The sequence below is a fragment of the Trachemys scripta genome, chromosome 2, assembly GCF_013100865.1.
Source record: "Trachemys scripta elegans isolate TJP31775 chromosome 2, CAS_Tse_1.0, whole genome shotgun sequence".
Taxonomy (NCBI): Eukaryota; Metazoa; Chordata; order Testudines; family Emydidae; genus Trachemys; species Trachemys scripta.
The window spans coordinates 125,672,415-125,683,855 of record NC_048299.1 but is presented as its reverse complement, the minus strand read 5'-3'; positions in this window follow the sequence as shown (position 1 = coordinate 125,683,855).

Here is an 11,441-nt window from a genome sequence, read left to right as displayed (position 1 = left end):
GGCGGGGGGGGGGGCTTACCATGGCCGCATGCAAGCCAAATTCTGTTGCCCGGACCTGTGATCTCTAGCAGCAAAGCCACAGGCACTCAGTATTAAGAGGCAAAATGCGACCTTGCACAGAAATCACATGTGCTATGTAATGTGAATAGTGTTGGTCACCGTGAAAGAGTATAAGCATTGTTCTGCAAAATGTATCTTTTTTTAAAAAAAATTCTCTCTTTTTTCCCCTCCCTACAGCAGCTGCAAATTCTTCAAGTCTCCCTCCTCCGTCCCGAAGGCTATCACAGATAAGGCGTCGGAAAAAGAAGACGCGAGACGAGATGTTTGCAGAAATTATGGAATCCACCCGCAGTGACAGAGCTCATCTGAATGAGTGGAAGGACACGGTTTCAAAGTATAGGAAAGAAGCCAGTGAATGTGAGGACAGGAGGGACCAACGTGAGGACATGAGGGACCAACGTGAGGAGAGGAGAGACGCTCGAGATGAGAGGTGGCGGCAGGAAGATCAGAGGAGGCAGGATGCAACGCTGGGGCTGCTGCGTGAGCAAACAGACATGCTCCGGCGTCTGGTGGAGCTTCAGGAATGGCTGCAGGAAAACAGAGTGCTGCTACAGCCCCTGTACACCCCTCCCCCCTCCCCATGTTCCATATCCTCCTCACCCAGACGTGTAAGAACGCGCGGGGGGTGGGGGGGCGGGAGGCTCCGTACACCTTCCCATTCCACCCAGTGGACAGCCCAAGCAAAAGGCTGTCATTTTTTTAACCTTTTTTTAGTGGCCTTTTCCTTCCCACCGATCCTCCTCCCAAACCCCACCCGAGTTCCCTCCCTCTTTTTATAATCTATTAATAAAGAATAAATGATTTTTAAATGATAGTGACTTTATTTGGTTTGAAAGCAAGCTGGGGAAAGGGGGAGGGTGGGTTCCTTACAGAGAATGAGTCAATAAAGGGGGCGGGTTTTCATGAAGGAGAAACAAACAGATATTTCACACTGTAGACTGGCCAGTCATGAAACTGGTTTTCAAAGCTTCTCTGATGCACAGCGCTTCCTGGTGTGCTCCTCTAATCGCCCTGGTGTCTGGCTGCACGTAATCAGCAGCCAGGCGATTTGCCTCAGCCTCCCACCCCGCCATAAAGGTCTCCCCCTTACTTTCACAGAGATTGTGGAGCACGCAGCAAACAGAAATAACAATGGGGAGATTGGTTTGGCTGAGGTCTGAGCGAGTCAATAATGAACGCCAGCGACCTTTTAAACAGCCAAATGCACATTCTACCACCATTCTGCACTTGCTCAGCCTGTAGTTGAACAGCTCCTGACTCCTGTCCAGGCTGCCTGTGTATGGCTTCATGAGCCATGGCATTAAGGGGTAGGCTGGGTCCCCAAGAATAACTATTGGCATTTCAACATCCCCAACGGTTATTTTCTGGTCCAGAAAGTAAGTCCCTTGCTGCAGCCCTTTAAACTGAGTAGTGTTCCTGAAGACGCGAGCGTCATAAACCCTTCCCAGCCAGCCCACGTTGATGTTGGTGAAACATCCCTTGTGATCCACAAGTGCTTGCAGCAGCATTGAAAAGTACCCCTTGCGGTTTATGTACTGGGTACCCTGGTGCTCCGGTGCCAAGATAAGGATATGGGTTCCATCTATCGCCCCACCACAGTTAGGGAATCCCATTGCAGCAAAGCCATCCACTATGGCCTGCACATTTCCCAGAGTCACTACCTTTCGTAGCAGCACCTGAGTGATTGCTTTGGCTACTTGCATCACAGCAGCCCCCTCAGTAGATTTGCCCACTCCAAATTGATTCCCGACTGACCGGTAGCTGTCTGGCGTTGCAAGCTTCCACAGGGCTATCGCCACGCGCTTCTCAACTGTGAGGGCTGCTCTCATCTTGGTATTCTGGCGTTTCAGGGCAGGGGACAGCAAGTCACAAAGTTCCATGAAAGTGCGCTTACGCATGCGAAAGTTCTGCAGCCACTGGGAATCATCCCACACCTGCAACACTATGCAGTCCCACCAGTCTGTGCTTGTTTCCCTCTCCCAGAATCGGCGTTCCATGGATAGAACCTGCCCCATTAACAACATGATCTCCAAAGCACCGGGGCCCGCGGTTTCACAGAATTCTGTGTCCGTGTCCGTGTCCGTGTCCGTGTCCATGTCCTCATCACAGTTGTCGCTGCGCTGCCGCCGCCGCTGCCTCCTCGCCTTGTTTTTCTGGTCCCGGCTCAGCATAAACTCCACGAGAACTCGCGAGGTGTTTACAATGTTCATTACTGCTGTCTTGAGCTGAGTGGGCTCCATGCTTGCCGTGGTATGGAGTCTGCAGTGTTCACCCAGGAAAAAAGGTGCGAAATGGTTGTCTGCCGTCCGTTGCTTTCATGAAGGGAGGGAAGGAGGGAGGGGTGAGGCTGTACCCAGAACCACCTGCGACAATGTTTTTTGTCCCATCAGGCACTGGGATCTCAACCCAGAATTCCATGGGCGCAGGAGACTGCGGGAACTATGGGATAGCTATGGGATAGCTACCCACAGTGCAATGCTCCAGAAATCGACGCTGGCCCCGGTACTTGGACGCACACCGCTGAATTAATGTGCTTAGTGTGGCCGCATACATTCGACTTTATACAATCTGTTTCCCAAATTCGAATTATATAAATTCGGATTAATCCCATAGTGTAGACATACCCTCAGTAGTGTAGACATACCCAAAACAATTGTACTCTAGCATGTGCTAAACTGCCCAAGTTAAAGCCTAGGGTCCCCTCTCCTGGCTTTTAATTCAACCAATTAAGGCTTTGGCCTCACTGCCAAAAAAGGAGGGTTTTTTTTACAGTGGGGTAACTAACATACATTAGCTATCCCACTGTCATATCCTAGTGGAGACTGTCACTGTCGTTTTTATCATGAGGTAGCTAGATGAGGTCCACACTATATCCCCTTCCATGGTTGACCTTGTCTAGCTATCTCTTGGCAAAAACTACAGAGCCCTGTTGCCACTAAAACTTGACAGCAGGATAGCTGATGTATTAGTTATCCCACGGTAAAATAAACCCTCCTTTTTTGATAGTGAAGACATAGACTAATGTGTTAAAGGCACATTGTCTTGCCTACACTAGGCTGTTAATATTTGTTAGCTAATGTGTTAACTAACATCTTCAAAATCCAAGTCTCTCTGTATTCTCCCCACTACCAGCATCTTTCACATACGTTCTCCTGTCATTCCCATAAAAACTCATACATGTTTCTGGCAACATTTGTTGCAAAACAGTCATAAAAAAGACAAAAGTGCACTGTTTTTTAAACTTGTGATAGCCAATGTCGCTACTTCTAGCTTCCGACCCATCAGTGACAATGAGGCATGGTTCTTAGAGTGGGGGATTTCTTCCAGCAAGTTAGTCTCTTGATGTGTTTAATGTGAAACACTAAACAAGTGTTGTCAACTTTCTTTTTGAGCAAAAGAACCATTTGATAGTGCAAACACTCAGTTAACCTTCCTCTTCACTCTGAACATTGCTTATCACTGAACTCTTGGTCCACTGGACTATTTGTTCCTGGTAAATACAGAGCAAATTTTACTTGATACTTGACACTAAAAAACACAACAGACATTAACAAATAAGGAGGCTAATTGTAATTCTCTGTGTGGATCCCAACTGCTGATGTGAGCATGCACCAAGTGCATAAGTTCAGAAGATTCTGATTAGCAGTATCCATTGGGGCTGCATGTGCACAGGCTGTCCGCAGCCCTCCCAACCAAGAGGCATATAAGGGAATGCAGCCCCAGCTGTCAGTCAGTTCCTTCCCTAATGTCAGTAGTCCCCAGACTAGGAAGGGGGAAGATCTGAGGTGTCCTAGCCAAAGAGCAACTATAACGGGGTGGCCAACCTGAGCCTGAGAAGGAGCCAGAATTTACCAATGTACATTGCCAAAGAGCCACAGCAATACATCAGCAGCCCTTCATCAGCACCATCAGCACCCACCAATCAGCACCTCGGCCTCCCTCCCCGCACCTCCCGATCAGCTGTTTCTTGGCGTGCAGGCGGCTCGGGGCAGGGGGGGGGGATGACGAGTTGGATCACAGAAACCCCCTTGGAAGCTGCCACCTAATGTACCAAGACTACTTCTATTCCTGATTTCCCTGCCAGCTCAGGGCTCCAGCACCCTGTCTTGCTGAGCCAGACACTCCCGTCTGCTCCAACACAGACCCAGGGTCTGAATAACTTGCCCCAAAGCTGCAGGTTTACCTGAAAACAGCTCACAGAAGTGTGCTTGTCTTTAGCATTCAGATGCCCAACTCCCAATAGGGTCTAAACCCAAATAAATCCATTTAACCCTGTATAAAACTTATACAGGGTAAACTCATAAATTGTTCGCCCTCTATGACACTGATAGAGAGATATGCACAGTTGTTTGCTCCCCCAGGTATTAATACATACTCTGAGTTAATTACTAAGTAGAAAGTGATTTTATTAAATACAGAAAGTAGGATTTAAGTGGTTCCAAGTAGTAACAGACAGAACAAAATAAGTCACCAAGCAAAATAAAATAAAATAAAATGTGCAAATCTATGTCTAATCAAACTAAATACAGATAAGTTCCTCACCAGTTCCAGAATGCTCCCTTTTACAGGCTAATCTCCTTTTAGCCTGGGTCCAGCAATCACTCACATCCCCTGTAGTTACTGTCCTTTGTTCCAGTTTCCTTCAAGTATCCTGGAGGGATGGAGAGGTTCCTTCTTTAGCCAGCTGAAGACAAAATGGAGGGGTCTCCCATGGGTTTAAATAGACTCTCTCCCGTGGGTGGAGACCCCCCTCCTCACTCCTATGCAAAGTCCAGCTCCAAGATGGAGTTCTGGAGTCCCCTGGGCAAGTCACATGTCCCTGTATGACTCAGTCTTTACAGGCCGAAGCCATTGTCCACATGGTATCTTGTATGTCTCCAGGAAGACTTCTTATGTGGATTGGCGCATTCCAAGATGCATTGTTCCCCAAGTGTTTCCTGATTAGGTACTTAACCTTGCGAATTCTTTCCTAAAGAAACTGACCAAATGCCTCACAAAGCTTACTTAGAAACCAAGCAAGTATACAGCCCATATTCTTAACCTCAAGTAGAAAATGATATATGTGTACAGATAGGATGAATAGATATAGTAGACTGTAACCTTTACGGAGATATGTTACATGCCACCAGCAGCATAAAACATATTCCAGTTATGTCATACATACATTTATAAGCACCCCCCCCCATAAAGCCTTATGGGGTGCACTGTCACAGGGGGGAAGAGAAGCAAGGGCATGACAGGCTCAGAGGAGGGGGAGAATGGGGTGGAATGGGGGCAGGGCCTGTGGCAGAGCCAGTGGTTGAGCAGTGAGCACCCCCTAGCACATTGGGAAGTTGGTGCCTGGAGTTGGTGTTTATACAAGGAGCTGCATATTGTCATAGAAATTTCTGTCCATTCCAGCTGAGGAATAAGGAGAGACAGACACAGATAGTCAAGCAAGGAGCCCCAGGAGGGGCAATACGTTTATTTCAATTGCGGTTGGGTTCGAGCTCATAAGTCAGCAAGAACAAAGAAGACACTTACACCAAAGCATTATATGCAGTTGCTTATGATAGTCTATCGCTCTATGATTGGCCAAAATTTGCCATCATTACCATACATAATTAGCAAGCTACATGTATCTGCCCCTCTTATGACCCCTTATTGTTCATTTACTTGCCCCCCACCCTTGTTATTTTGCAAACTAAGTAGTTAGTTATCTATAGGATACAGGCACATGGAGTTCCATTGTCTATAGGTTTGGAATTTGGCTACATTTCCTCTCGAAGGAACTTCCTGAGTTAAGACAACCTATAGCTGACACTACATGTTTCCCATGTGTATGTGACAAATTTGCCCCCTGGCCATTAAGTAGAATAATTCTATATCAATTTCCCCCCTTTGATCATGACCCATATAATGGGCTTATGATCACACTTTTCACAGCAGTAGGAGTATTACAGCGAATATGTAGGGGTCAGAATATCAGCATCTGGTGCGGTTCCCGCCTTTGCCAAAACCCGTCTTTCTTGTAAAGAGAGAAATATCCCCTTCAATTTGCTAGTTGTCCCAGCACATTTAGACATTTTGCACATGAACAGTTTAAACACACATAAAAAAAATAAACACAATCATCAGTAAAATCATAACACCTCCTTTCAGGAGTCCCTTTAACCAGCCTGTTAAGGAAGGGAACCAGGAAAATAAACCATCAAACCAATCATGTGTCCAGCCACCTTCAGCAGACCTGTCTAGGGCGATGTCTCTTAAGTGGGCTGCTCTGTCAAAGGTATTTTTATAGGTGTCATTCACAAATACACAACACTCTTGGCCTATGAAGGCACAAGTTCCTCCTTGAGCTGCCAAAAAAAATATATATATATATCTAAAGCCATATGATTTTGTAAAGCTAACTGTCTAAGTTGCTTAAGCTCAGTGGCTTGACTTGTAACTATTGTAGCAGTTTCATTAGCCATAATTTATAAAATACCCTGAGTCTTATAACCCCTTTTTTAAGTCTGCGATTATTAGGGAATGTCCATGTCATTGGTTCAAGGGCTGCATCCTCTTCAGCTTGAGGTTTGCTAGTGTCCCTTACATTTCTAATCTTGCCTTTATGTAATTGCTTCACAATACGAGTGGGGGTAACAACCAGGCAAGATAACAAGAACCTGAGAAGTGTACTGGAAGGGTATGATAGGCTTTATTCTCACGTACCCAGTAAGAACCAAACCCTGATGGAACAGGGCCGTGAGGAGTATCCCATGTCACTCCCAATGCTTTTTGTAACAGGGATATATAATGTCCTGTTGTATCCACCAGGCAAAGTATTAACAACTTCAACAGAACTTTATTTACAGTGCAAGTCTCTTCTCCAGGCTGCAGCTGCACACTCTGTAACTCTCCCAGCCTCCTCAACTCCTCCCCCCACCTTCATGTTTCCTGTCCTTTCAGAATCCCAACAGCCAGTTCTCCCAGTTCTAATAATTACAAGCAGCATCTAAACACCACACGTCCCATAAACCCAATAGGCCTGTGCTTCAAGGAGATGTCTCTGTCTCTACATTTCTGCCTGCAGACAGACATTGTCCATTGGAGTTTTCCCATACCATAGTGCAGCTTTCATAGCAGACACTATTGGCGCAGACACCCTTGTGGTTAATGTCGTCAGTGGTGTCAAAACAATAAACAAGGGGAGTGACCCACTCTCCATCACCATCTGGGCCCACATAGTATTTGCAAGTACTGTTCCCTAAAAACAGGCCTGGCCCATGCCCCAGGAGACACCACTCACCCTGCGCCTTGAAGGTTAACAAATACCCGGAGTTAGGACTTATACCTTCTTGTTGCCAGGTATGAGTCAGAGCCTGATGGGGAGTAACATACACCTATGAATGAGTAATATCTGCAGCCATCAAAGGGATAGGAAGGAAAGAAAATCCTCATTCCGCATCGGGAGGCACCAAGGTGCACACCCAGCATGAGTCGTTCCTCCATTCTGGGATTCTATTCCTCACAACATGGCTAAATCTAATGAAATTATTATGCTCATAAGAAAGGGAAGGGAAAAACAACAAAATCAACTGAGGAAACATTTTCACAATAGGTTAAAATACCAACAACTAAAAGAAAAAAGAGCAATAAACGCTAATCCAAATAATACAGTCCAATCTTCTATATCCATCGAAAACTCTGATATCAGTTGTTTAGGGCCTTGGCTGCCCTGCAGTCATCTACTTCGGGTTGGCTTTGCTGGTCGGCCAACAAGCGTCGCTCCCGTGCTGGGGACCTTATCTAGGGGTTCCCTTTTGAGTAAATTTAAGTTTCAGTCCAGGCAAGGTCTACACCCTCCACTGATCCTCTAGTCAATCTTTCATTAGTGAAAGGTTGGGTATTTCGTTAATTTAGAAGGAGAGTAACAGCATGTGGAACTTTTACCCCTAGGTGATGTCCCTGTACCAACTCTTGAGCTTTCTCAACTAACAAAGCTGCAGCAGCTAGGGCTTTAACATTCTACTGCTTCTCTTGCAACAGGATTCAGTAGTGCTAAAAAATAGGCCACAGGCCGTTGCTGTGATCCTAAAGCTTCTGTAAGAACACCAGAGGCCACTCCCGCCCTTTCATGAACAAATAAGGTAAAAGGTTTCCTATAATCCGGGAATCCCAAGGCAGGTGCCAATGCATGGGTGTCTTAATGCTCTCAAAAGATTTGATAGCATCTTTAGTCCATTTCATTGGGTCAATTTCATCGTTAGTGGTCATCTGCACTAGTGGTTTTGACATTTCCCTATACTCAGGAATCCAGGACCTGCAGAATCCTGCCATGCCGAGGAACCCCCTTAACTGTCTCTTTGTCTTGGGCTGGGGTACATTTAAAATGGCACTTATTCTTTCCTGAGCAAGGCTTCTCATTCCTGGCTTTAGTATGTGCCCTAAATATTTCACCCTCTGTAAGCAAGATTGAATCTTTGAGGGTGACACCTTGTGTCCTTTCATTGCTAAGGCACATAAAAACTCTATCGAGTCCTGCTCATTAGTCTCTTGTGTTTCTGAGCATAATAAAAGATCATCCACATACAAAAGCAACATGGACTGTCCTGGGAGAATTACATCTTGTAAATCTTTAAGCAACACAGCTGAAAATATAGCGGGGGATTCCACATACCCCTGAGGGAGATGCCCCCATGATATCTGGGAAGACCCCCTAAAAATGACTCACTTAAGGGAGTCAGACCCTCTATTGCCTCTCGTGGGAGAGGATATTGGTGAATGCGAGGGGGGTCCATGTCTGTCCTAACACGTATCCGAACTGGCTCAGCTGACTTTAGTAATCCCACGTCAGTGTTTTTTGTTCCCCATACCCAAGGTGGGACAGCATTTTCCAACTCCCTGGGGAGCATTGCTAAATTTGAAGGAGCTTTGGGATTCATTAGAGCCATCAAGGGAATGACAGAGTCATTTGGCAGGCTCAAAAGAATGCCTTGATCAGATCAGTGAATAGCCCGGGGTTTGCACAGCAAATCGTGTCCCAATAAACAGGTTGGTCCTTGGGTAAGTAGAAAGGCGTGTTCCTCAGACAGGGGCCCTATGTGTATGTTTAAAGGTCTGGAAATCTGACAACGAAAAGGATTTCCTTCAATTCCCATAACACGTTCAATTTTGCCACTTTTAGGAAGATCCAAATCAGTAAGGGTGGAAAGGGTGGCTCCTGTGTCTAATAAGCAATCATTCTGTTTTCCTCCAATCATCAAAGGAACTAGGGGATCATTGCGGGATAAGGAAAGCACTGGGCAACATAACAACATGGAACCCCCTTCATCCCATCAGTCATAAAGTCCCCCATTCTGCATTACCCCCTGGAAGGGTTGATTAGGCAGTGTCCAAGCTGGACCTTGGCTCTTATTAACACATTGAGGAGGTTTAAGTTATCCCTGGGCTCTCAGTTTACAATCTTTCTTCATGTGCCCTTCTTGATGACAGTAATAACGAATTAAAAGTCCTCTGGACCCCCCTTTATTGGGTCCCACTCTACCAATGAACCCTTGTCCTCTTCCTCGGCCTCTGCCGACACCAGGCTCTGCTCCCTTCAATTACCAACATTCTTATATTTACCTTTTTCTTCCTTCACCCTCTCAGCCTTTCATCGGGCTTCTCACCCATTAAACTCTCTGGTGGCAATAGCCACTATCTGAGAGAGAGAGGCATCCCTGCAAATTTTCATTTAATCTCCACCTTATATCTTTCGCAGCCTGGTCTTTAAACTATCCTCTTATCACTGGCATATTTGCCTCTACTTTAAGATCTAGACCCCCAAACAACTTAGCAGCTTTTATCAGCCTTTCATAATAGTCTGAGGGGTATTCATCTGGGCCTTGATGGACAGAAGTTACTTTACTTCAATTAGTAGTTCTCTGCCCAGCCTTCTTAATTCCATTTAAAATTACAGTCTTTAAAGAGGTTAACTTATATTGTTCTCCAGCATTGTTGTAATCTAAGTTAGGATCACCCCGAGTTACATTTCCTGCTGTCAGAGCATTCCATCCTGGTGGCAGTGGGGGTAAATCACCTATAGACTCCTGAGCTGGACTGAGCACTTGTTTCTTTTCTTCCTCAGAAAGTAGGGTTTTTAAGAGAACTTGAATATCTTGCTACGTAGGGTTATGAGTGGCAAAAATAGTCTCAAATGTCCTATGTACAGATTCTGGTCGTCCCTGATCCTTGGGGTGGTAATCTTTCAATTCAATAGGTCACTGATAGAGAAAGGAGTGTGGACATAGCGGTCAACAACCTGACCCTCTCCGGTATGAACAAGGTAGTGTCTTAAGGGCAATTGGAGTACCGGAGGGTCCTGTCCTTCTTGTTTAATAAGCTTAAAATTGACGTCTCCAGGAACACACTCGGGAGACTAACTCCATGAGCTGGTCGAGGAGTCGGGCAGACTTCGCCTGCGAACATGGCTTCAGGTATTATAGGCCACTGGCAGATCAGGATACAATGTGGCTCGGGGTCGGGATAGGGTTAGAGACAGATCCTACACCGGTACAGAGGCGGTCCCTGGGACCACCCAATTTACCTGAACGGGAAGGGGTTGAGGGGACGCAGCTGGTGGGGGAACAGGCCTATAATCATTTTCCTTTACTCTACACTGCTGGTAAGAAGGAGGTTTAGTTTGTTGTCACATGAAAGTGCACTCTTTATCTTTGCAAATTGGAGCAGCGCTATAAAACAAATACAAATATTCATTTGTTCTGGTCTTAAATCTTCCAGGATAGTTCTCAAGGTTTTGAGGCGAACCTCCGAGTCTTCCCCAATTCCTGAGAACACATCCCAGAAGTGTGCCGGCATCAGATTTCCCCTGACAATTTCCCATGTCAGGTCTAACTGACTCCTAAATTCCCTGCTTCAGTTCTCCACCATCCACAGTGTTACCGAGAGCAAAGCCCTGGAGTCAGTGACGGTTTCCTTTATGTCCCGGGGAGACCACCTAGCCTATCCAGTCAGCCTCTGTTCCTGCCTGGGTAATCTCCTGTCATCCGAAACTTATTTTTATACTGGGCTGGCACTCTAAAAGTGTTTAACTGCCAGACGGATGTCCCCGTAATTTCACCGAGGCTGTCCCAAGGAAACCGTTGGGTTTAAGACCCCCGTGTACACATAACATAAACCAGAGACAATTTACCCGTCTCCTGATGAGGCCTCTTCCAACACGATCTGTCTCGTTGCTTGTAGTCTGTCTCTCAGAGTCCTCCTTATCGTCCCCGCCGGGGGCCAACTCCCAAGACAATACAACCCAAGGTAAACTCACCTCGGCGCGCGCTGGTCCTTCTTGAGGGAGGGACCCCGGAGCGGTTCCGAGCTGGAGAAGTCCTGCCGCGGTCGCCAAAACTGTCATAGAAATTTTT